The 27186-nt window shown below is 37.8% G+C and overlaps 1 long non-coding RNA gene across 1 annotated transcript; it reads left to right on the top strand.

Moving 5' to 3' along the window:
- Positions 1 to 14257: 14257 nt before the first annotated feature.
- LOC121977456 lies at positions 14258 to 15016 on the top strand. The gene is made up of 3 exons (XR_006110842.1): positions 14258 to 14591; positions 14685 to 14775; positions 14969 to 15016. It is a non-coding gene; the product is annotated as an uncharacterized LOC121977456 (long non-coding RNA).
- The last annotated feature ends 12170 nt before the right edge of the window (positions 15017 to 27186 follow it).

A 27186-nucleotide genomic window follows, 5' to 3' on the forward strand; every position in this document is an offset into this window, starting at 1 on the left:
GGGGCACTTAGGAGTCCATCCCTAACGAGGCCCGTTTCTTAGTCCATCGACCCCGGGGCGCTTATGGACCCCACCATTGGTACAAGCCATATAAAGTAAAGTAGCATGTCATACATATCATAATTCTTATCATTTCTTGCACATCATATTTCTTATCATATCATACCATATAGAATTTTGGGCACACAGCTCATCATAATGGTATGTAAAATTTGGGCACACAGCACATCATAAATACATGCATAGTTTGGGCACACAGCTCATCATAAATAGCATGTAAACTTGGGCACACAGCTCATCACATATATCATGCGTAAATTGGGCACACAGCTCATCATAAATAACACATAGCATAGCATAAGGGTTTCCATCATGTATAGATCATATATGTGCATAATTAAACATAGAAGCATAGAAATCTCATAAACATGGCATATAAGATACATGGGAAACATAATTAGATTTCTAACCCTAATGTCTTATAGGGGCCGAAACATATAGATTGGGTTTTAGGTAAAAACTCCATACCAACATGTGAACCCTAAATAAGTATCATTTCCTATACCATAAGAAAAACACCATGAGCAAGTTTAGGTAGAGTTCTAGGTTTTCTTAAGCTTACAACTTATCATGGCCAAAACTTATCAAACATTCATTGGGTTAAAAATTATCATTCAAGCTTGTGAACCCTAAACAACTTCATAGCAATTATTTCAAGGAACAACGTGAGCATAGTTGAGTTAAGTTTTAAGTTTCCTAGGCCCTTAAACATGATATGGCCGAAACTTGTAGGACTTAAAACTAGGGTTCAAGTGTCCTAAAAGCATGAGAACCTTAAACAACTTTCATAGCAAATATTTCAAGGAACAACATGAGCATAGTTGAGTTAGGTTATAAGTTTCCTAGGCCCTTAAACATGACATGGCCGAAACTTGTAGGACTTAAAGCTAGGGTTCAAGTGTCCTAAAAGCATGAGAACCTTAAACAACTTTCATAGCAAATATTGCAAGGAACAACATGAGCATACTTGAGTTAGGTTATAAGTTTCCTAGGCCCTTAAACATGACATGGTCGAAACTTGTAGGACTTAAAGCTAGGGTTCAAGTGTCCTAAAAGCATGAGAACCTTAAACAACTTTCATAGCAAATATTTTAAGGAACAACATGAGCATAGTTGAGTTAGGTTATAAGTTTCCTAGGCCCTTAAACATTACATGGCCAAAACTTGTAGGACTTAAAGCTAGGGTTTAAGTATCCTAAAAGAATGAGAACCTTAAACCACTTTCATAGCAAATATTTCAAGGAACAACATGAGCATAGTTGAGTTAGGTTATAAGTTTCCTAGGCCCTTAAACATGACATGGCCGAAACTTGTAGGACTTAAAGCTAGGGTTCAAGTGTCCTAAAAGCATGAGAACCTTAAACAACTTTCATAGCAAATATTTCAAGGAACAACATGAGGATAGTTGAGTTAGGTTCTAAGTTTCCTAGGCCTTAAAACCTTGTGTGGCCGAAAGTTATAGAGCATGTATCCAAATTTCCATGCAACAAACTAGCCTAAGAACATTAAGTTAGTTTCATATCATTTCATCAAGAAGGTCATGAGCATCTTAGACTTGTTTTAAACTCCCCTAGGCCTCAAATCTAAACATGGCCGAACCTTTATAGACATGAAATATAGTTCAAATCAACATGCAATCATGACATATCATAATAGCTTCATATCTTATCTTAGGGAGATCATGGCATGCTTAGTTTTAAGTTAAAGCTCTCCTAGGCCCTTAGTTCTACCATGGCCGAATATTCATGAATATGAAACTGAAGTTCTAATCAACATACAAGTAGGAGAAAATGTTAACAAAACCATTGTCATAGGGCACCTATCATAAGAACAAAGGAGCATGTTTTAGTTTAAGACTTAAGCTTACCTAATTCTTTTGTTCATGCTTGGCCGAAAGTCTAGGATCATGAATCTAAGTTCTAACTAACATTCTAGCATAGAAACATGAAATAAATCCCTACCATAAAATACATGTCACAAGAAACATATCAAGCATGTTGAAATTTAGATCTTTATAATTCCTAGGTCCTTCCTTTGGTCTTATCTTGGCCGAAATTCTTCATGAGGTTTGCTTAGATTTTTATGTAACCGAATCTTCATAGAACACACAAAAGCTATTGTACCACAGGTGAGGGAAACTTACATCCTTTCGCTTGTGGTTTTCCTTAGAGAGAAAAGTATTCTAGGTGCCAAGGAAGGAGAAAGCTTCTTCTTCTTGTACCTCCTTTTGTTTCTTTTTGCTTGGAAGGCTAGGATTTGAAGGCTTCTTCACGGAAGTTAGTTTTCTTGGAGAAGAACTTATCTTAGCTATTGGGATAAGGAGAGGAAAAAGTTCTTGGTTCGGTGAGGAATGAAGAAGGAAGAAGGAGGAAGAAAGAAAAGGACTTACTCTCTTGTTTTTCCTTCTCCTAAATCTATTTATTCATTTGTTAAATGAAACATGTCTTCATTCATTCCCTTAACTCTTCTTCTCCATTATTCCTTTAATTCCCATGAAAATTGAGAGAGGGAGGGAAGTAAGCAATTCCTCTTTTGCTTGCTCCTTTTCTTAACCAAGAGGAAAAGAAGGTAAGCCACTTGGTTTTCTCTTGCTCTTTTATTTAGTTTTCTTTTATTTCCTTCTCACCTTTAATTAAATTTCTCATCTCTTTCCATCCAAATATTACTCCTTATCCTAGTGGTTATCATGCATCAATTTATCTCCATCATATGTGGGAGGTTCAAGGTTCAATCCTTGACCTCACCTCTTCTTATTCTATATTTTTGTTCTTATTTTCCCTTTTTCTCTTATTCTTTTCATTTCTATGCTCTAAGGAAAAATAATACTCATATACCTATCTTATAATTTCGTGGGTGTTACACACTGGTCGAGCAAATAGAATCATTCTGTATGCTCCCAATCGACTGCACGAGTCGACTGGCGAAACTACCAATCGACTGGCGACTGGTACCCGAGTACAATCTCTCAGCACTCGGACCCTCACCCTTACGACTTATTTGACGCTTCCTTCGCAGCCTCGACCTCTTGCCTTCAAGTCTACTTCCTTTGGTTCTTATCCCTCGGATGCATTCAAGCCCGCGACTCATCCCCAATGACATCCTTCGCGTATACCTCGATGTCGCTTCCCTCGGCCCTTGTCCTTGCTGCCTTGTCCATGGTCGCTCGGATGCTCCATCCTTCATCAGACCCGAAGCCATCAACCTGAGTCACATGTGTATCCTGTAAACCTACACACTCACATACACATATCAAATACAAGGGTGAACCTAACTTAAACCCTTTGCCCAAACACCAAAACACATGGTCGCACAGACCATCGAGATTGCTCCAACAATCTCCCCCTTTTTGATGTTTGACAATTCATTTAAGTTAGGGAAAACATAATAGCAAATAAACATGCTAAAACAAATGGACTTACGTTGCCAAGGCTACACACTTGGACTTACACCGTTGAAAGGACTTACGTTGCCAAGACTACACACTTGGACTTACACCACCGAATGGAAACAATGCAACATGCATTAGAACTTATCCCAAGGCTCCCCCTAAACCTATGCTCCCCAATGAGCTAGGAATTTTCCCACAGGCTTATTTAAGAACCTATCACAAGGATTCCTCTACACCTAAGCTCCCCAATGAGCTAGGATTTTCACACAGGGCTATTTAAGAACCTATCGCAAGGCTCCCCCTACGCAAAGACACTAAAGTTTTCCCAACTAAACCTTACTTCTCCCCCTTTGCCTAACATCCAAAAAGTGTTCCAATAATATCCCAATTGTTGAAAACTTGTCATCCAAATTGACCCTAAATTCGTGTATTCATCCCCCATGGATCTCACACACCTATACGAACTGACCCAGTCAAAAACCAATGCTGAAAACAGTTTCAGACTGGTATCAGTCAACTGCACCAGTCTACTGCCTTTATCGAAATAACACACAGAAACATTCTGTGTTCGATATTGTAAAATACCGGAAATAGGCGAATATGATTAAGGGAATTTTTCGGAATTTTTGGAAATTTTTCGGGAATTTTTCGGAGCTCGTACGGACGAGTTAACGGGGATAAAAACGGGGCCCGGAAAAGCCTGTTTAGGCTACCCCATTTTAACGAGGAATTTTTTTCTTTATAAATTCCTTATTTATTTTCTTTTTCCTCATTTATATTTTTCTTTCTTCCTCGTTACTGTGCCCGTGCCCGAGCCCTCATTCTCTCCTCTCTTCTTCTCCCTTTCGCCGAGCCGAATTTGCCCTAACCGCCGAGCGTCGGCCACAAGGGCTCTCTGTGCCCTAGCGTCGGCCGCCGCCGCCGCATCTTGCCCTACTCGCCGGCGCCTCTCCTCACTGCCGCCCGACGCCTTTGTTAGAGTGTATACTAAAAGTCTAGCTTTTGGTATAAATATTTATCTAGAAATAAGAATCACATTGGTCAAAAGTCTACATTTATGATAAATGTAGTTGCTCAATTAATTTATATTGTAGATAACATGGTGTGTGGTGTCACACACAGAAGATCATGTTATTGGTTCCTTATAAATTATAAACAGTAGCTCACGACCAAGATGGAAAGGAACAAACCATTGGAAGGTCATAGTGTAATTAGGTATTAGTATATCTTAACTATATAATTACACTAGTACACTTAGAGTGTATTGAGTAGGACCATTTGAGGTCGTTCCTTTTATACTGACTTTATAAAGGAACAAAGACCTCAGTTATTATGGAAGTGTGTGCTCTTAATCCTAATATAATAACAAGCACATATATTTGATATTTATTTCTTTAATTTATCAATGGGTGAGATTTAGTTCGATGAATCAATAAGCCCGATAAGTTGGGAAATGATATCACTTATAGTGTGTGTTGTTGATTATAGAAGAAACTGTGTCCTAGTAATCTAGGTTGAGAATGTCCCAAGAGGAGCTCATAAGGATTGTCATGTTAAACCTCGGGTGGACTTAGTCCGACATGACGATGAAGTTGAGTGGTACTACTCTTGGAGCTAGATATTAATTAAGTGAGTTGTCGAACTTACTTAATTAGTGGACATTGTTATCTTAAACACAGGGAGACTAACACACTCATAATAAGAAGGAGCCCAAAATGTAATTTGGGATTGGTGCGTAGTTCAATAATAGTTCTCTAGTGGAATGAATTATTATTGATAAAATTAAGTTGTGTGTTCGGGCGAACACGGGATGCTTAATTTTATCGGAGACCAAAACCAATTCCTCCTCTCGGTCCCTATCGTAGCCTCTAGTATATAGAGATTTATACCCACCATACCCACCTTCTTACCCATCCAATGGGCCGGCCAAGAGCTTGGAACCCAAGCTAGGGCCGCCAAGACCAAGTGGATGAGTTAAGTTGGTGGGCCAAAGCTTGGGTCCCAAGCTTAGGTGGCCGACCAGAATATTAAAAGGATTTTATTAAAATTATTTCTCATGTGGATATCATGTTTTTAAAGAGAGTTTAAAATTAAAATTTCCTTTTATAGCTTTCTACAAAGATTAAGAGAAGAGATTAATCTCTTTCCTTATTTGTAGTTTAAAAGGATGGTTTTAATTTTGGTAAAACTTTCCTTATTTGTAAATCATCTATATGTTTAAAGAGAGTTTAAAATTTGAAATCTTTCCTTATTTGTTGATTAAAGGAGGATTTTAAATTTTAAGAAAACTTTCCTTTTAAACATGTTCATGATTTAAAAGAAAGTTTAAAATTAAATATTCTCTTTTATAAGTTTCTATAAGAGATTAAGAAAAGATTTGATATCTTTCCTTATTTGTAGATTAAAAGAGATTTTAATTTTAGAGATAACTTTCTTTTATTCACATGTTTAAAAGAAAGATTTTAATTTATTAAATTTCCTTTTATAAACCAATCATGAAGGGATAAAATTATTGAGAAATTTTATAAAATTCCGGAAGCAAATAAGGAAGTTTTAATTGGTGTTTAAAATTTTATTTGCTTGGAGTTTTTTTCTTGTGGTCGGCCATTATAAAATTGAGAAAGGAAATTATTTTTAATTAAATAAATTTTCCTTTTCAATGGGAAAAGAATTAAGGAAGTTTTTATTAAAATTTCCTTATTTGCCAAGATCAAGGATTATAAAAGAGGGGGTAGAGGAAGCTTCATGGCTAACGAATCTATTCTATTTTTCTCTCCCTCTTTTCTTCTTCTTGTGGCCGGCCCTAGCCTTTCTCCTTTCTTCTCTTTTGGTGGCCGAACCATACATCTCTTGGAGCTCTTGTTGGTGGCCGGACCTAGGAAGGAGAAGAAGAAGAGAAGGAAGCCTCATCTTGAAGATCCCTTGGAGTATTGGTGGTGATCAAGTTCTTCTTCCTTGGAGGTGGTTCTTCTTGTGGCCGAACCTTGCTTGGAGAAGAAGAAGGTGCGTGGTGGTTCTCGTCTCGGAAGATCGTCGCCCACACGACGTCCGGGATAAGAAGAGGAATACGGTAGAAGATCAAGAGGTTTTTCTAAAAGGTATAACTAGTAATTTTTCTTTCCGCATCATACTAGTTATTTTTGGAAATAATACTAAATACAAGAGGCTTACGTTCTAGTGTTTCGAATATGGTTTTTCGAAGTTGTGTTCTTTTGTTTCTTTCTTTTCCTTGTGATTTGATTGTTCTCTTTGGTTAACCTAAAGTTATTTTAGGAAATTGAATATTAGCTTTCTATTAAAGGTTTTGTCTAGTCGGTGGTGGTTGCTCCCATATCCAAGAAGGCCATGTGCCTCGCCACGTCAGTACTGGGAACCTTTTATGGAAATTAATATTTAATGGAATTAATAACTTAAGGAGACTTGGGTCAAACGTGTTAAGTTCCGCAGGAGATCCAAGTCAAAACCTAAAAGAACAAATAGATTAAGTTTTGGATCAAACGTGTAAAGTTCCGCAGGCGATCCAAAATTTAATTTAAAAGAACACATGGTAGCTAGGAAAAGGTTCAGACCTTTGTACAAAATTTTTGTACAGTGGAACCTATAGGTTTTCCGAGTAGCAACCAACAATTGGTATCAGAGCTAGGGTTTTGCCTCTGTGTATTTGGTATTTAGTCTAATTATGCACATGTCATACATAATTTAGGCAGGATAATAGTAGGATGTGCTAACTTTGTGGATGCAGGATCCAACTATTATGGCTTATAGTTATTATGTGTGTGATTGGACCCTTGGACATGTCAAGGGCATTTTATTGTGTGTGCATGATTGTATTATAAAATACAGCAGGAGCTGTATTTAGTTTTATTAGGATTTTATTTTTGATCTAGATACATGTACATTCCTTTTATGGAATATAGGATCAAAAATGTAAAATTCTATTTATGTCGCGGATCGAATCTTGCAAAGCGTGGAACCTTTTATGGACCAGAGGCGCAGCGGAACTAGGAGCAAGATGGATGCGACAGCTAGACCCAGTAGCGGTGGCCAAATATGGCAGCAGCTTGGGATGACAACACACGGAAGACAACTAGAGATAAAAGCCATAATAATTGAAAATTAGATTTTCTATTTATTGCTTTTATATTGTGCTGTGTGTGCATGTTAGTTTACAAGTTTAGTAGGCTAGTATAGTTAAAATTCCTCATTAATAAATAACTAAGTGGGAGAGGGATTTTTAAGTAAATCCCATGGTCTCCATTACTGGTTTGTAAGTGATGCAAACAAGCTTGCGCGTTGGCTCTGAGTGCCTTCCTCCATAACGGATGAGCTAGTTTGCAGATCACTAGAACAGACTTCCATTTTGGATGACTATAGGAAGTTAATTAAGAGCGTGTGATCTTCCCCAACGGAAGGGGCATAATCTTATTAATGGACTTAGTGTCAAGTAATGGTATACACTTAGACACATCTAATAGTATCCTCCCCATCGGAGTCACTGCTATTATTTGTGTGACCAAATGAAACCAACTATTAATTTGTCATAAAACTAGGTTGACAAGATAATAAAATTAAAGGGTTAAAACCCCTCTTACAAATGATTGATTTTGTATACGTCCACACTAACGTGGCATACAAAATTAACGGTGTTTGAGATAATTTTATTTGTCATAAAGTTACGTTGACAAGATAGTTAATGGGTAAAAACCCTCCTCTTACAAATGTTGATTTTGTATACGTCCACACTAACGTGGCATGCAAAATTTACGGTGTTTTGAGGTGTTGGTAAATTTAAATAGTATTGTTAGAGGAATCAATATTATTTTAAATTTAGAGTCTTGACCAAATATTTGATTAAAGATAGACCAACTAATAATTTTATTCGTCATAAAGTAAGGATGACGAGATAATAAAATTAAATGATAAAATTTCCTCTTTGAATTTGTATACGTCCACACAAACGTGGCATACAAAATTCATGGGGATTTTTAAGGAGTTGGTCTTAACCAAATATTTTTGTGATTCTTAGGATAATGGTCAATCCCTAGCTAATATACTTAGTGGTCCCAATTATAATTGATTGGAAATAGGATTTGGACATTAAGGTAGACTGTCCTCTTAGAACTAAGAACAATATAGGTGTATTTTATTCATTAGTTGAAACATGTTTAGTGGAGTTATCTACCGGTACCTGGTGTGTAGATATGGGAGCCATTGATTCATGTTTGCAATTCAAACAACTAAATGAAAATAAAAAACACCGTCCACATGGGCACTACTGCAAAAGTAGCAGCTATTGCAGTGGGAGAGGTTTATTCTCTAATAGGAATAAAATTTGGATTATTAGTAATCGTCTTTACGTACTAAGTTTAGGAAGAACTTGATTTCAGTTCTAAACTATTATAGAATAGATATTGTGTCTATTTTGATAACAAAGCTGTTATCAAGAAAAATAGACAAGTTATCGATTCTGGTATGTTGGTTGACAATTTATAATCCAATAACTCCCACGATGTAATAAATGGAAATTATAACACATCTTCTAACTTTAAGAGGAAGCAACATTCGGAGATGAACCAATTATATCTTTGGCATCTAAAGCTAGGTTATATTAACTTAAGTAGGATTCATTGGTAGCTGATGAACTTTTGGGTTCATTAGTAGTAATCTTTCCAACCTACGAGTCTTACTTGGTAGGAAAAATAACCAAGAAGCTTTTAAGTCAAAGGGGTATGGAGCCAAAGATATGATGGAATTGGTTCATTCTGATTTGTATGATCCTATGACTATCCAGGCAAGAGGTAGTATCGAATATTTCATCTATTTTATAGATAACTATTCAAGATACAAATACATTTACTTAATGTGCCGCAAGACTAAGTACTTTGATTAGTTCAAAGAGTACAAGGCTGATGCGGAGAAATGTTAAAGTAAAAGTATTAAGTCACTATGGTAAGATCGTAGTGGCAAGTACCTCTTAGGATAATTTGGGAGTCACTTATCAGAAGTCGGGACTCAATCCTAACTAACTGCACCTGGTACACCCCAACAGAATGGTGTAGTAGAAAGAAGGTATAAGGCTCTTATGGAATAATTAGATCGATGATGAGTTATTACCAAATTTGTTTTAAGGATATACACTAGAAACAGAAGTGAACATAATACCTTCTAAAGTCAGAACTCTCTACTCCCATAGAATTGCAGAATGGGCGTAAGCCTAGTCTGAAGTATATTCGGATTTGGGTGGTCTAGCACATAAGAGACACTGATAAGTTGGGCAGGAGTTCACTTGTTTGTGAGTTATCCCAGAGAAACAAAAGTAGGTTTATAGTCTTAAAAATCAGAAGGTCATTATCAATGACCGATTTTTAGAATAGGACTATGTAATAAACCATATGCCCATAAGTAAATTTGTTCTTAAGGAAATAATAAAGGACATGTCTAATCTAGTACCAACTGTACAAGATGAAATATCACAAGAAACTGCAACACGTATCATAAAAGATACACAATTACAGATAGTGCCTCTTCGTAGTGGGAGGGTTGTCAAGCAACCTAAGAGATTCATGTTTTGGGAGAGTCTTTGGACTTGATCCCAAATAAACATGAGCCTGATCCCGGACATATGATGAAGCACTCCAAGATAAAGATCCAGCATCTTGGCAAAAAGTAATGAATAACAGAATTAGAATATATATATTCTGATAAAATCTGGAAGCTTGTAGAACCACCAGATGGTGTAAAAACCTTTGGGTGTAAAAAGGTCTATAATAGGAAAAGAGGGATAGACAGGAAGGTAGAAACTTTCAAAAGCAAGGCTTGATGAAAAAGGAAACTTTTTCACTGGTAGCCATGTTTAAGTCTATCCAGATTCTTTTATCTATTTGGCAAGTGGATGTCAAGACAGCATTCCTTAATGGAAGTCTTGAAGATAGCATCCACATAAAGCAAACCAGAAGGGTTCATTATAAAGGGCTAAGAGCATCTTGTGTGAAAGCTCAATCAGTCTATGGACTGAGGCAAAGCTTCAAGGTCTTGGAACATCCAGTTTATCAAAGTAATCCAGACCTTTGGATTTATTGAGTAAACGGATAAGTCTTGTGTATACAAATGGTGTGATGGAAACGTGGTGGTGTTTCTTGTACTATACGTAGATAACAATTTTGGTAGTTGGAAACAATATCAAAATGTTGTCAGAAGTAAGGGTATGGTTGTCCAAATAATTCGATATAAAGGACTTGGGAGAATGTATATATTTTTGTGATCAAAGTAATAAGGGATCGCAAGAAAAATATATATATAGATATATCCCGAGTTTAATATATCGAAAAAATCCTTACTCGTTTTAAGCATGCAAAACTCCTAGAAAGGTTTCTTACCTTTTAAGCATGGAGTGTCTTTATCTAAAGAGATGTCTCCGATGACATCAAAGGAGATTGAGGACATGTAGGCAGTTCTTTATGCTTCGGCAGTTAGACAACCTAATGTATGCTATGCACGAGATCAGAAATCTGTTTTGCCAAGGGCATAGTTAGCAGATATCAAAGTAACCCTAGACAAGGATATTGGACTGCAGTAAAGCATATAAGTACCTTAGAGGCACTAGAGATTATATGCTAGGCAGTTATTTTGGTCCCTGTGGGTTGCATGGATTTTAACTTCCAATCGGATAGGGACAATATTAAGTCAACCTCGGGGTTTTGTGTTTACTTTAGGAGGTAAAGTCATAACTATGGAAAAGTGATAAGCATAGGTGTTTATCTGGACTCCACCATAGAAGCTTAGTATATGGCAAGCCTCTAAGGTAGCCATAAAAGCTGAATGACTCAATAACCTCAAGATAGATTTAGATATGATTTCTGGTTTGTCCAAAGATTATTACAATTTATTGTAATAATATTGGTGCAGTAACAAACTCGAAGAAATCATAAGTCTATAAGGCAAGTAAACACAATAGAGCGCAAGTACCACCCAATACGAGAAATCGTATAAACGAGGAGAAGTTGTTGCCGCCTAGATTGCATCAGATGATAACCTAAGGTCCTTAAGGCAAGAGCTTTTGAAAGGCATGAGAATCAGATGTATGGCAGCAGATATGGCAGCTTAGTCTTTTAGTATAAGTGGGAGATTGTTAGAGTGTATACTAAAAGTCTAGCTTTTGGTATAAATATTTATCTAGAAATAAGAATCACATTGGTCAAAAGTCTACATTTATGATAAATGTAGTTGCTCAATTAATTTATATTGTAGATAACATGGTGTGTGGTGTCACACACAGAAGATCATGTTATTGGTTCCTTATAAATTATAAACAGTAGCTCACGACCAAGATGGAAAGGAACAAACCATTGGAAGGTCATAGTGTAATTAGGTATTAGTATATCTTAACTATATAATTACACTAGTACACTTAGAGTGTATTGAGTAGGACCATTTGAGGTCGTTCCTTTTATACTGACTTTATAAAGGAACAAAGACCTCAGTTATTATGGAAGTGTGTGCTCTTAATCCTAATATAATAACAAGCACATATATTTGATATTTATTTCTTTAATTTATCAATGGGTGAGATTTAGTTCGATGAATCAATAAGCCCGATAAGTTGGGAAATGATATCACTTATAGTGTGTGTTGTTGATTATAGAAGGAAACTGTGTCCTAGTAATCTAGGTTGAGAATGTCCCCAAGAGGAGCTCATAAGGATTGTCATGTTAAACCCTGCAGGTGGACTTAGTCCGACATGGCGATGAAGTTGAGTGGTACTACTCTTGGAGCTAGATATTAATTAAGTGAGTTGTCAGTAACTTACTTAATTAGTGGACATTCGTTATCTTAAACACAGGGAGACTAACACACTCATAATAAGAAGGAGCCCAAAATGTAATTTGGGATTGGTGCGGTAGTTCAATAATAGTTCTCTAGTGGAATGAATTATTATTGATAAAATTAAGTTGTGTGTTCGGGCGAACACGCTTAATTTTATCGGAGACCAAAACCAATTCCTCCTCTCGGTCCCTATCGTAGCCTCTAGTATATAGAGATTTATACCCACCATACCCACCTTCTTACCCATCCAATGGGGCGGCCAAGCTAGCTTGGAACCCAAGCTAGGGCCGCCAAGACCAAGTGGATGAGTTAGTGGTCGGCCAAAGCTTGGGTCCCAAGCTTAGGTGGCGACCACTAGAATATTAAAAGGATTTTATTAAAATTATTTCTCATGTGGATATCATGTTTTTAAAGAGAGTTTAAAAATTAAAATTTCCTTTTATAGCTTTCTACAAAGATTAAGAGAAGAGATTAATCTCTTTCCTTATTTGTAGTTTAAAGGATGGTTTTAATTTTGGTAAAACTTTCCTTATTTGTAAATCATCTATATGTTTAAAGAGAGTTTAAAATTTGAAATCTTTCCTTATTTGTTGATTAAAGGAGGATTTTAAATTTTAAGAAAACTTTCCTTTTAAACATGTTCATGATTTAAAGAAAGTTTAAAATTAAATATTCTCTTTTATAAGTTTCTACAAGAGATTAAGAAAAGATTTGATATCTTTCCTTATTTGTAGATTAAAGAGATTTTAATTTTAGAGATAACTTTCTTTTTATTCACATGTTTAAAAGAAAGATTTTAATTTATTAAATTTCCTTTTATAAACCAATCATGAAGGGATAAAATTATTGAGAAATTTTTATAAAATTCCGGAAGCAAATAAGGAAGTTTTAATTGGTGTTTAAAATTTTATTTGCTTGGAGTTTTTTCTTGTGGTCGGCCATTATAAAATTGAGAAAGGAAATTATTTTTAATTAAATAAATTTTCCTTTTCAATGGGAAAAGAATTAAGGAAGTTTTTATTAAAATTTCCTTATTTGCCAAGATCAAGGATTATAAAAGAGGGGGTTAAGGAACCTTGAAGAGAGACAATATTCTATTTTTCTCTCCCTCTTTTCTTCTTCTTGTGGCCGGCCCTAGCCTTTCTCCTTTCTTCTCTTTTGGTGGCCGAACCATACATCTCTTGGAGCTCTTGTTGGTGGCCGGACCTAGGAAGGAGAAGAAGAAGAGAAGGAAGCCTCATCTTGAAGATCCCTTGGAGTATTGGTGGTGATCAAGTTCTTCTTCCTTGGAGGTGGTTCTTCTTGTGGCCGAACCTTGCTTGGAGAAGAAGAAGGTGCGTGGTGGTTCTCGTCTCGGAAGATCGTCGCCCACACGACGTCCGGGATAAGAAGAGGAATACGGTAGAAGATCAAGAGGTCTTTCTAAAAGGTATAACTAGTAATTTTTCTTTCCGCATCATACTAGTTATTTTTGGAAATAATACTAAATACAAGAGGCTTACGTTCTAGTGTTTCGAATATGGTTTTTCGAAGTTGTGTTCTTTTGTTTCTTTCTTTTCCTTGTGATTTGATTGTTCTCTTTGGTTAACCTAAAGTTATTTTAGGAAATTGAATATTAGCTTTCTATTAAAGGTTTTGTCTAGTCGGTGGTGGTTGCTCCCATATCCAAGAAGGCCATGTGCCTCGCCACGTCAGTACTGGGAACCTTTTATGGAAATTAATATTTAATGGAATTAATAACTTAAGGAGACTTGGGTCAAACGTGTTAAGTTCCGCAGGAGATCCAAGTCAAAACCTAAAAGAACAAATAGATTAAGTTTTGGATCAAACGTGTAAAGTTCCGCAGGCGATCCAAAATTTAATTTAAAAGAACACATGGTAGCTAGGAAAAGGTTCAGACCTTTGTACAAAAATTTTGTACAGTGGAACCTATAGGTTTTCCGAGTAGCAACCAACAGCCTTTCCCTTCCATGCCCTAGCGCCGGTGCCGCCACCACAGTCGACGCCGAGGATTTCTTCTCTTCTCCTCTCCCTGCTTTAATCGGCGCCGCAACATCCGCCGCCGAGGCCTTAATTCCTCTGCTGCCGAAGCCCTAGCCTTTGCACAGTGCCACTGCCGCGGCATCTTCTGCCGTAGTTTCCGGCCGATTTCCCCACTCACTGGAGTAGGCTACGGTTTCCAATCAGTGACACTCTTCACCAGAGAGTAACCTGCCAATGTGGTTAGGAGTATTTGAGTGGAGATTTTGACCCCCACCTTGCTGCAATCACTGGATCCGGCAGTAACTTCAGCCACAAACCTTGATCCAGCAGTATTAGGGTAAGGAATTTGGTGATTTAATATTTATGTGAGTGAAGGATAAATTGACACATAATTAATTGATAATTATTTGATCATTAGGTTTGTTGGCAGCGACCCTTTGATTTACAGCAGCAATTAATCTTTGCTAGCAGTAGAGTTTTGTTTTCCGGCAGCAGCTTGGTCTAGCAGCGGTTGATTTGAGGTAAGGTTTATGGTTTCGATCTTTGTGTTAGATTATTGCTAGTTGTGTTAGCAATAATTATTGATTTAGGTTTATAAGTTGTATAACGGTGTAATTGGGGTTAATGTAACTAACCCTAACTGGTCAGTGGATTAGGAATTAGTTTAGCTATTTGTTTAAAATTGAATTAGCTAAACTGTGCGATTTAACACAGGACTTTGACGCGAGACGAGTATCTCGGAGTCAGATCGGACCTTTCTATTTTCGGAGGCGGGTACTTTTGACTATTTGTCTTTGATATGCTTAGTAATGAAAATAATATGTTGCATTAATTGTGTTTCCTATTTATTTCGGTTAATCACTGCCCAATACATGTTACCTGTTTGATTAATTGTTTGATTGCATCTCGTATTGGTCTTGTACCTGATCTATCATGCTCATGGGTAGTGATATAACCACGTTTCACATGTTCAGGACCTAGGTTTGATACCTTATTGATCAGTATATCTTGATATGATTCATTCGCTTTTGTGCACATTATGATATGTCCAGAGGTTGGATTAGTATATTACCATGCTTAGTGACATGCACCATTTGCATGATCGCATGCTGTGCGATAGATTGCTCCATTATTGTCGAGCACATTGCCAGTTTCATCACTGTTGCTCCGTTGTGACGCTCATGGGTAGCGAGATAGCGTGGTAGCACGTCGGTTTGACTCTTCGGTGCTCCGTTGATCCGCTCGGGGGTAGTGTGACGCAGTGTAGACGAGAGATTCCTCCCGTCATAGCGCATGGAGTTGAGAGCATTGCGCTCCCCATTTATGATTTGGGGTAGGAGTGCGTATGTACTCCGAAGCATCCGTCCACTCGATCACTCATCGGGAGTAGTGTTCTGAGTGCACGGTTGTCACCATGACTCTGGGAGGTCCCTTGGTCGGTGGTGGCGTCGGGGTGACCATGACATTGGCATCATATGCATGATGCATTTATTGTTTGTGTTTGTGTTTGTTGCACTTATATGTTGCATATTGCTTGGATACCTTGATTGACATGCATATAGGTCTTCTATACCTTTCGGACTATTTGTCCTGGTTAGTACAGATTTCTCTCCTGTCTTCTTCGGTTTGTAGTTACCTTTATCTTTATCAGGAGACTGTACGCATGATTAGTGCTAGGTGTTATTTCTTTACTTTGCATATCAATTGTACCTGCTGAGTGTTGGACTCACTCCGCCTCCATTGTTGTTATTTTCAGGTTGATGCTGTCAGGAGGGAGTTCCAGTCGCTAGTCCTCACTGCACGTAGTGCTGGTCCTGCAGACCTCCAGGATATGTTTGGTTTTCTTTGGTTTCTTTTTGTTCTAGACTGTTTGAACTCGTTATGTTCTGGATTTATTTGCTTATGGACATGATATAGATTTTATTATATCGATGGATTTGGATTTGGTTTTTATTCTACTACATGCCTGCCTGGACGGCAGAAGAGGTGAGTTCGTCGGATTTGAGTTGTACGAGTGTAGTGGAGTAGGGTGGATTTCGAGTCAGAGTATTATTTTACTGTTTGATTATCTTAACTGCGTGGTTGTGACAGCCAGAGGCTGAATAGATTATATATAACTGCGTGGTGATGTTTTATTTTATTGTTATTATTCCAGCCGCCTGTGGCTGAGTATTTAGTGCTTGTAGAAAATTTTTGATTGTCCGCCGTACAGGGGAGATGCTGCCGAAATTTTCTCGGACAGGGACTCCTCTGGGGCGTGACAGATATTCACTATTACCAGTCGACTGGTAACTGTACTAGTCGACTGACACACTATTTTCAGCCTATTCTACATTCTGAATCCAATTTCAGAAATGCGCCAATAATTCCACAGGCATCCAAAAATCCCCAAATTTTATGGAGATGTCTATTTTACCCTTGTCTACTTGGGAAAAATACATTACAAAATGTATCTATCATCAATCCCAAGATTGACATAAAATCCAAAACTAGTTAAATGGTTCAATTGAACCTTGATCTAAAATCCTAGTTTTGGGTTCCTCTTGATGTATTTGCCCTTACTAACCCGCAATGCATCCCTAGCATTGATTTATATGATATCTATACATCCAAAACCAATTATCATGCTATATGACCCCAATGTCATATTTCTAAGCATGAAACATAATCCAATTATGTGTCAAATCCCTAACTTTGAGACTCAAGTTCGTCTTCAAACCACTTGGCACAATCCATGACCCAATCTAGACTCCCAGTAGTACCCACTTGAGATCCATTTGCCATGGGTCCCAACTTGACTCTTAGAGCTCCCCCTAGAGCTCTTAACCTTAACCACCTCCCTAGGTGACTCATCTACAATAGCTAGGCCACATTGGTGCACCTCCGGTGACACTTGACCTACAAACTTAACTTTCTTAACCTTGGACACCTTGTCCTTGGTTAATTTCTCCTTACCTTTAAATGTATTTCTCTTTCCATTTATTGGCTTCTCCTTTCTATAGTCATATGCAACTCTAGCATAAGACTTTCCCTTAGCATTGGAGCCACTAGATCGGTATCCTAAACCCGATCTATCATTGTTGGATCTTTGGCTACCCAACACCATACCTAAACCCATAGATCCAACATTGAATCTTTCTAGGGTTTTCTCAAATTTATCAAGATTTGTCTTCAAAGCTTGATTTTCTCTTTCTTGGTTCCTAACCCTAGAATTGACTTGTCCACATTGGACATTCCTAGACCTACCCATTTTTCTAGCATATGTCTCCCCTTCTTGGGATTAATGCCTTGGGTCTCCTTAGGTCTAATGTTTCTAGAGTTATCATGAATGGATACCTTAGGGTTTTGATCTACATTAACCCTACTTCTATCATGATATATAAATCCAAAATTTTTCATTGCTACATAATGATTATCATTATTTTTCCTAGCATGCATGGGAACATAAGAATTTGAATTACGATTCAAGTTAGCGTATACCTCCCTTACCCTTGAAGCTCCCCCTTGATTTGAGCTCCTCTTCTTCTCTTTCTCCCATTTCTTTAATTGTGTCAACTTCTTGAGCTCTCCCTTCCTTGGACATTTTGTGTGGTAGTGTCTCATTTCTCCACACGTGAAGCACCTAATGTATTTCTTCTCCTTCTTCCTACAACTCAAATTAGATTCTAAAAAAATTGAATTGAGTTTAGGAGATACCTCTTTCTTACCCATAGGACATCTACTATTGTAGTGTCCCTTCTCATTGCACCCGAAGCACACAATGTGGTCCTTTGACTTGACTTCGGTGGAGGTGCTCACTAGGTTGACCTCCAAGACCTCTTCTTCGCTTGTCTTGGATTCTTCTTCAACCCTTGAGATGTGGATGATGTCTCATTTTCCTCATCCACACTTGTGGATGACCTCTCTTCATCCTCCTTCTTGTCGGACGTGACCGAATTCACTTCCTCTTCTTCTTTTAATGTTGAATTGGTCTCCACATCCGATTGGTCCTTCTTCTCCTCTTGGACCACTTCATCCTTTTCTTTGGATTTTTCCTCTTTATGTGTAGTCATGAGTTCTTCCCATTGAACCTTCTTTATCTTGCTCCACAAATTGTGAGCATTCTCGTACTCACCTACACACCTCATCACATTAGAAGGCAACATATCAATTAAAATTGATATTACCTTATTGTTTGCCTCCGATCTTGAGGTTTGTTCCTCCGTCCAATATCGTGGTCGGAGGTTCTTCCTTTTCTTGTCTTTTGGGACTTCGAACGGTTCCTTGATCACCATCCTGGTATCCCAATCTGTGTCGAAGAAGACCTCCATCTTCACCATCCAATAGGTGATGTCCCATAAACCTCCGCCTTCAAACTTCGGCGGTTCAATCAAGCCGGTCATCTTCTTGTATTTGCTCTTCTCGGTGATTAGTCCGATGAAGTGCGACCTCGGCTGTGATACCACTTGTAGGGAGATCGGTGGCCGGCTTGAAGGGGGTTGGATAGACGACACCCCCAAATACTCGCTTCCTACACTTGTTAGTTTGCACAACAAAAATACAAACTAATATGAATACAAAGAAAGCTAAAGACAAGAAAGAAATCAAACCAAGCTACACAATCATTTAACGTGGTTCGGAGATTGCTTACTCCTACTCCACGGCGTGTCCTTGAGGTGGGCGATCCCTATCCATTGGTGGATTAGCCCCCGGCAAACTCCGGCTATCTCAAGTAGCTCCTTATGGGTGGAGAAACCTCACCACAACACCAACCAAGACTCTTGAGACTAGTAGACTACTAATTAGGGTTTACCACCACTATTTTTGTCAACTATAACCAAGCTCCCAAGATTTGGTTATATAGACCGCGGGTTGGAAACTCCGCCTACCAGTTGACTGCTAAAACCATCAGTCGACTGCCCTCTGTAGAAATTTGACCGTTACATCCCAATGGCTCGATACCAGTTGAGTGCTAAAACTAGCAGTCGACTGCTGCACACTGGTCGAGCGAACAGAAGCATTTTGTTCGCTCCCAGTCAACTGCCCCAGTCGACTGGACCCTCACCCTTACGATTCATTTGATGCTTCCTTCGCAGCCTCAACCTCTTGCCTTCAAGCCTACTTCTTTTGGCTCTCGTCCCTTGGATCCATTCAAGCCCGCGGCTCGTCCCCAATGCCATCCTTTGCGTATGCCTCGAAGTCGCTTCCCTCGGCCCTTGTCCTTGCTGCCTTGTCCACGATCCCTCGGATGCTCCATCCTTCACCGGACCCGAAGCCATCAACCTGAGTCACATGTGTATCTTGCAAACCTGCACACTCACATACACATATCAAATACAAGGGTGAACTTAATTTAAACCCTTTGCCCAAACACCAAAACACATGGTCGCACGGACCATCGGGATTGCTCCAACAATTCCTCCCAAACTAATTCATTTGTAAACCTACAAAGTAAATCAATGATTATAATTCATAAAATTTAATTAGAGAACCATATAATTATATAAATTATAAAAGAATATAATTGTCTTGACTTATCATTTAATTAAATCAACTATGTAATTCACATACTTTAGTTTCTCCAACACTTTTAATAAGTACGCCACATCTTCATCTTGTTTTTTTTTTCTTCAAAGTCTTAAATTGCTTCTTCACAAACTATGCCCATCAACATAGAAGGAATTTAATTAATGATTTAAATCAAACAAATTACTATAAAATTAGTAAATATCAACTTACATCAATGATTTGCTTCCTCATTTTGTTATGTGTGGCAAGCCTATATGCATCCTTCTCTGCCTCTTCTTCAGAATTATCTTCATTCAATTGTACAATGTCTCTTTCTTCTTCTATATCATCCACATTAATTTTTCCTTTCCCCTTCTCCATAACATCAGGTTCTTTTACAAATTTTTTTCCCTCTCCTTCTCTTGAAATGTTCTCCGTAAGCTCAAATATTTGTGTATTTCTCCGCTACCTCTTAGGTAAAATTTTCAGCCACAATGGACTATAATTAGAGTATCCTTATAATCATAGCAACTTCTGTCACATCCTTTCCTACTTCTTGTTGCAAAAGCTACTAGTTTACATTGAAGATCGTCTACAGACTCGCTATGTTGAGATTGCATGCCTTTATTTTCTAATATTTTAAGTAATTCTTTCACCCTATCATTCAATGCATGTTCTCCATTGTTAGATCCTTAATTCTGTTTGCTTGAATAATGTAATTACAGCATTCCTTATTACTTTGGATTCCTTCTTCATGTACTTCAAATTGTGATGTCTCCATTTGTTACGCTTCAGCAAGTGAATGGATTCGTCATCAGTAATAAAGATTATCGATCCCACGAGGACTGGTTATAAGCACTAGTGATGGCACACTTAGGATTAGCTACACTATCGATGGTTGTAAGTAATCTAAGAAAAGAGATTAGAAAGCGGAAACGAGAACTAGCAATGAGAATAAATCAACCTGGTTAACGAAGAGTTCTAGGAGTTCAGTTTCATTGTGGTGGTATTGATGTATCACATACTACCCTATACTCATTGTCCATCAGCATGCATTCACCAAAAGCTAAAACAACTATCCTTAAGCACCAAACAAAGACGATCCCTATGAAATCCTATTACAGTTAACCCCTGTCACTAGGGCGCCTTGATAGATCACAAGAACACAACTCTAATTGATGTTATCAAAGATAGAATTAAGGAACTTAGTTTGGTCTCTTACTTCCGTGTGGAGGAGTCACCTCTCCTTTCAAGGAAGTACCCTAGATGTCTGTGAACGAGTTACCCCTGTCACTAGGACCTCTCGGGTGTACGATCCAAGATATTCCCTCTACGAGGTTGGCAATTCCTACACAATCAATCAACACGACAAAGAGATCGAGTAGTCAAAACAAAGCAAGTGAAATCATCCAATAAATATAATAAGCATAATATGAGTCTTACATCAAAACCAATCCACAATTACTCCCTCATCCTAGAACAAGGACTCTATTCCATTGACGTCGGAGAAAAACCCGAAGACATGATGTATATAAACATACAAATTCTCAACATGAAGAGAGAAGGAAGAAGTATGCTTATCCAACGACGACGAGTGATCTTCGGATCCAATCCTTTGCTTCTGGAGTTGATGTGGTGATGAAAGATCACTGGACCGATGTTTTGGACGGCGTGGAACGATACCAGAGTGATTCTTCTATTGACGGCTCGCCTCCCGGCTCTCCCCTCCTCGAAAAAAGGGTTAAAACCCCTTTTATAGGCTAGGGCGCGGCGTGGCGGTACGACCGTGCAAGGATGGCACGACCGTGCCCTTTCTTGTCTCTAGGTGCACTGCACGACCGTGCCAATTGGCACGACCATGTGATGCTGGGACTCGGATCTGGGAACACAGCCGTGCAGGGTTGCACGGTCGTGTGCTGCTTGGTCTTGGTCATGGGGGGCACGGTAGTGCAAGTATGCACGGCCATGCTCTGATCTGCCTCTAGGTTGGCCGCACGACCGTGCAAGGGTTGCACGGTCGTGCACTTCTCCTCTCTTGTTTGGCCACACGACCGTGCAATGTTTGCACGGCCGTGTTCTCTAGCTTGCTCCGGTGTGTCAACAAACGCTGTTTTCGCTCCGAAAGTTGTCCTTGTCAACACAAAACCAAACAAAGAGCAGATATCTGTACAAAAGAGTATATATGATGAGTACATGATAAAAGAGGTGATCATACAAAGAATATGTACGTATAAAGCAAGTGAATGTGCGTAAAAACATGTATAAACTATCATAATATTTACGCACATCACACCCCCAGACTTGAACCTTTGCTTATCCTCAAACAAAATGCTATAAACTATATTCATGAGCGCATGACAGAGTTTCATAATCCCTAGTGCATTCACCTAACTCTATCAACTAGTTTCATTGACAAGCAATATGATTGTGGAGTCACCTAAGTATGACCTAAGCATAAGTTCTTTGTGCTCGGTGCAATAAGTATCTCAAACTCTTTAAGTTTCAATTCTTTATCCTAGTTAAGTCGTCATACAATTAAGTTCCTAATGTTCCCAATGATAGGCACTTACCTGCCACACACTTGGTTCATTTTTCTTAAATTACATAAGGTCTCAAAAGATACTTCTCGGAATCAAGAGAAACATAACATTCATTTCTCCAATAACCTAACTCGGTCATAAAGGGGTGAATTATTAATTTCTACTCATGACAACTATTTTTATCCTTTATTCTTTTTTTTCATTTTGTTTTAATTTCTTTTTGGTGCTATAGTGTAGCACTAATTACACATGCGGGATGCATATGTTGGGATTTAGATTTTTTCCAAATGAGCTTCCATGATCCGATGTCATCCAATAACCAAAATGTAAATAAGAAATCACCATGGGAACAAAAGTACTAAACAATTTGGATGAATCATAACTATTCCAAAAGTATTTCTACTATTCAAGCTTAAGTACTTAGGTGTAGTGTAAATAAGATCCTTAAGGTTAGGCCAAAACTTATACCAAACTCCGTACAATACTTAGCTTATTTCATGCTACTAGAGATAGAGAAAGGAGATACACCAAACATACTAACACTATATTGACACCACATAAACTAAGAAAATGCTAGTCATTTTGCTATCAGACAAGTAGTAGAAAAAGTAGAATGTTTGATGTTCTCAAATATGCCTCAAAACTAGAAATATGAATCTCATAAATTGCAGATAAACCAAGCAAAGTGCAAATAGAAATATGAAACTAGAAAAATATGAATAAACAAAACAGACTAATAAAATATGCAAAACAAAATAAAAACTCGACTCAGGTTATGCAGACAGACACAACACCCCCAAACTTAGACTTTTCATTGTCCCGATGAAATCAATACGGTGGTGGGGGTGGGGGATAAGGGGGTCCCCGATGTGTGTAAGGGGGAAATCTAGGCATACCAGGAAGATGACCAATGTGTTGATGATATTGATAAAGGGCATCTACTTGTTGTCTAGTGGTATCTATATCATCCATAAAATTTCTCATTCTTTCCTAGTCAATCTCATAATCCTGAACGAACCCTGTCACCTGACTATGGAAATCCCTAGTAAAGTGAAAATGATCATGTACCTCCTTAAACTGGTCGTCAGATAATTTGAAGCGACCCTCCAACAATCACTATTGGGTATTATGCTTCTCATGAAGAGAGTCTAAGAGGCATGGAAGTCAGAAAAATCAAATCTAGAGGATCCTGTGCCATATGCAAAAGAGTACCTAGGAGGTTCCGGATGTCTGGAAGGCTGCGGGAATCCTGATGACAAGGGGTCTTGGTGCTACTCGGTTTCTTCTATAATGGAGGGTACAATCTCGGGGTGTAAATCAGTAATCACCTAATTCACGGGGTCGCGAACTGAAGTGCACTCGGGGTAAGGAAGGGGTAATGAAAAACCATTGGTCCTAAGGAAAGCAAACACATTCTCATCCCGACAAATCATCCTCATAGCAAGACAAGAATCGATATCGATCTTGTCATTACCATTAATCACCTCTCTCCATCAAGCTCACAACCCAGATTGAATGTTATTTGGGTGATCAATCCACCAAACACTATCATCCCCGAAGATGCCTTAGCTGCCCTTAACAAAGTTTGTAAGAAATGAAATCTGGAATCAAAATCAACTTTATTCAACATCACCCAAAGAGAATAGAGTTCTATCTTTCTAACCACCCCATCACTCTCTCCTCGACCAAAGATCATTTTGCTCATCACTCGGTGAAGGTATCTAAAGGTTGGGTTTTGCATGCGGGATGCCTTAGCTCTAGAGGATTCATAAGGGTCTTTTGATCCGGTTATCAACGTCCAAAATTCATTCCATCTTATTTCATCATCAAATCCACGAGCACCACCAATGGGTAAGCCAAAACAATTATTGAAATCATTAAAAGTCCACCAAACTTCTTTATTCGTCATCCTAAAAGTTATGACCCCTACGTAGTCATCCTCAGAAGAAAAATTTAACATCAATCGAGCTCAAAAATTCAAGTACTAGGTGGAGGTAAGTCGGTGCATGAGCGTACATAATGTCATTCCAATCTAAGGACTAATCATCCAATCTACATCATCCCTAATTCCTAGCATGTCCATAGTAATGAGATCCATATATTTAGTGCATGTAATTTTCCTAGCGACAAGGATATCAAATCTAGCTTTTTGTTCATGATTTCTAAAAATAATATTGAACTCGTTTTCGTTACCTTCATTGCGCGTCACCCTTTTTCCTTTGCCTTTTGAAGAAGAAGCCTTCCCTTTGCCTTTGTCGCCTCCCGATGCATCTCCTTCACCAGATCCACCACTTCCTCGACGAAGTTTCTTTAAGATTTGCGACATGGTGCAAGGTTTTGAGGAATTTCTTGTGGAGATGGGTCTTGAGGATGAAAGAGGAGGAGAAGGAAGGAAAAATAAGGAAGTTTCTGTTGGAGCAATCCCAATGGTCCGTGGGACCATGTGTTTTGGTGTTTGGGCAAAGGGTTTAAGTTAGGTTCACCCTTGTATTTGATATATGTACTTGAGTTGTGCAGGACTGCAGGATACACATGTGACTCAAGTTGATGGCTTCGGGTCTGGTGAAGGATGGAGCATCCGAGGAACCGTGCACTACAAAAAAAGCACCCGTATAGGGGTGGTTTTTTTTACTTTTAAGTGCGGTTTTCAACCACTCCTACACTCTTACCAATGGTTTGAAAAACGCTCCTCTTGTCGCCGTCCCTATATCCTATCGAAGCGGTTTTCATAACCATTGGTAAAAATTAAAAAACCGCTCCTATTATACTTTATAGGTACAGTTTGAAACCGATCTTACACGTTATACATATAACAACGATCTCAAACCAACTAGACTACAACTATTAATATTTTTATGTGTTAGTTAATTATTTAATAACTAGTCAATAGTTTCTTTTGTTATATTGTTATTCTTAGTAATTAGGAGAAGATTAAGAGATATATTTATTCATTTATTTATTAATTTATAATTGCTTACTGATAGATAATTTTATATGCTAGTTAATTATTAAATAATTAATTAATAATTTTATTTTACTATATACTTATTCTTAATAAGTTCAACAATGTCAGGTTTAGTAAATGATTTTGATTACCTATGGGAATATGAGACTAAGATGATCTATGGAAAGGACTTTGGTTCTAGTTGATGTTGAAAAGTGGAAAGGAAACAATTTAGATTAGCTTTACTTGCTATTACAGGCTAATAAAAGCAAAATTTTAAGAGAAAAAATAATAAGGTTAATATATTTTAAAAATAATGGTTCTATATAAATAATAATAATATTTAATAATATTATGATCATAAATAATCTAATATTACTTTTAAATTTTAAAATAAATAATTTTTAATAAATGTCATTATAAAATATTTATAAAAAAATATCAAAGTTATATTCTAATAGTGTGAATTGGACGATGGATAGAATCGAATAAAGAAAGAGAAAGATTTTCATAGTGAGATTTAGGATTTTGGAGTTGAATAGAGGAAGAAGAAAAATTTTTGGCGTGAGATTTAGGTTCGGAGTTGAATAGAAAAAGAGGAAAGATTTTTGACATGAGATTTATAATTTCAAAGATAGATAGAGGAAGATGAAGGTATGGAGGTTGCGTGCAATGCTGGGAATGAAAGTTATGTGTTTAGGGAAAAAATATTAAGGAAAAAATTTTCAGGAAAATACATATAAGAAAAGAAAGAAAATTGGTATATATAAAATTAAGAATTTTCTTTTAACAAAAACAAAAAATAAGAAAAAAATGAAAACAGATATAAATAAAATGATGATTTTATAAGTTATTTAAAGAATAATTTATTTGACTAATAAATATTTATATTAAATAAATAAATTTAAATTTGAGATGTACAAAATAAAATTACATTAAGTAAATTGTACACTTTAATTCTTATTATTTTAAAAAAATATTGATTAATTTTAACTTCGAAAAGAGTTGGTTGTTAAAAGTATATTGTTTGATAATTGTTATTAGAGATTAGAGCAATAAAACAGTTAGTAGTAGCGTTTAACATAGAACCACTGCTAAATGTACCCAATATCAATAATTTCAAGATTGCTTTTAATAGTTGAATCATTAAGAGTGGTTTCAGCAACGATTTATTCAAATCGGTGTTAGAACTATTCAACAAGAGAGGTTGCAAAACCGTTCTAAAAAGGTAAGGCATTAGAAATGATTTAGTTCAAACTGTTTCTATTGTTTGTTTTCAAGAGCGATATTAAAATCGCTCCTAATAAACCACTCCTATACGGGTATTTTTTTTGTAGTGGTGGACAAGGCAGCGAGGACAAGGGCCGAGGGAAGCGACTTCGAGGCATACACGAAGAATGGCATTGGGGACGAGCCGCGGGCTTGTATGCATCCAAGGGACGAGAGCCAAAGGAAGTAGGCTTGAAGGCAAGAGGTCAAAGCTGTAAAGGAAGCGTCAAATGAGTCGTAAGGGTGAGGGTACGAGTGCATGAGAGATTAGTTTTAGGATTTTACTGTAGCGTTACTGTAGCAATACTGTAGCAGTCGACTGCATGTTTTAGCAGTCGACTGGTGCAGTCGACTGGGTGCGAACAGAATGCTTCTGTTCGTTCGGTCAGTGTGGAGCAGTCGACTGGTATCGAGCCGTTGGGATGTAATGGTCGAATTTTCACAGAGGACAGTCGACTGCATGTTTTGACAGTTAACTGGTAGGCGGGATTTTCAACCCGCGGCCTATATAACCAAGGCTTGGAAGCTTGGTTAACTCTGACGAAATTAGACTTGGTTAAGGTCTAATTAGTAGTCTACAAGTGCTCAAGAGTTTCCCTTGTGTCCAAGAGGTCTTGGTGAGTTTGTGGTGAGGTTTCTCCACCCACAAGAAGGTTTGAGCTAGCCGGAGATCTTCCGGGGAGTAATCCACC

The sequence above is a fragment of the Zingiber officinale genome, chromosome 4B (genome assembly GCF_018446385.1).
Source record: "Zingiber officinale cultivar Zhangliang chromosome 4B, Zo_v1.1, whole genome shotgun sequence".
Taxonomy (NCBI): domain Eukaryota; kingdom Viridiplantae; phylum Streptophyta; class Magnoliopsida; order Zingiberales; family Zingiberaceae; genus Zingiber; species Zingiber officinale.